A 616-nucleotide genomic window follows, 5' to 3' on the forward strand; every position below is an offset into this window, starting at 1 on the left:
CCCGGACTGTCACTCTCTCTCTCTCTCTCTCTCCTTCTCCCCGGACTGTCACTCTCTCTCTCTCTCTCTCTCTCCTTCTCCCCGGACTGTCACTCTACCTCCGGACGGTCACTCTCTCTCTCTATCTCTCTCTCCCCGGGACTGTCACACACACTCTCTCTCTCCCTGGGATTGTCAATCCTTCTCCCGGACTGTCACTCCGTCCCCTGGACTACCCCTCTCCGCCCGCCTCGCTGCTCCCGGTTACATTGTTGCCCGTGTAGCTCGGGAGAGTACAGCCGGAGACAGAGAAATTAACGTCCCATGGCAGAAAGGGTTAAGATTCCAAACACAGGACCATAAAGCCCGCCTTAATCCTGTCCTGTTCTAAAACTGCAGCTGGTAGCCGCCGCCTGAACCTGCTCACGGCTCCCGAATAGACCCCGGCAGCAAACGAAGCACCGAGCACCTCCAAAACACGGAAAAGGATTTCCCAACACTACTGAGTGGCACTCAGCTCCTCACATACAAACCACTGTATACAGTATAAGTGTGTTTGACCTGTCTGTCAGCATCACATCACAAACAATTCATGGCTAATAGGTACAGATATAATTAGTCCTGGCAGGACAGTGTC

At 53.6% G+C, this 616-nt stretch overlaps 1 protein-coding gene across 1 annotated transcript in view; it reads right to left on the reverse strand.

Annotated features, from left to right (window-relative positions):
• pde5ab (phosphodiesterase 5A, cGMP-specific, b) overlaps positions 1-616 on the reverse strand; it is a 167,801-nt gene that overhangs the window by 166,350 nt on the left and 835 nt on the right. The window lies entirely within an intron of this gene.

The sequence above is a fragment of the Rhincodon typus genome, chromosome 1 (genome assembly GCF_021869965.1).
Source record: "Rhincodon typus isolate 14 chromosome 1, sRhiTyp1.1, whole genome shotgun sequence".
In the NCBI taxonomy this organism is placed as follows: domain Eukaryota; kingdom Metazoa; phylum Chordata; class Chondrichthyes; order Orectolobiformes; family Rhincodontidae; genus Rhincodon; species Rhincodon typus.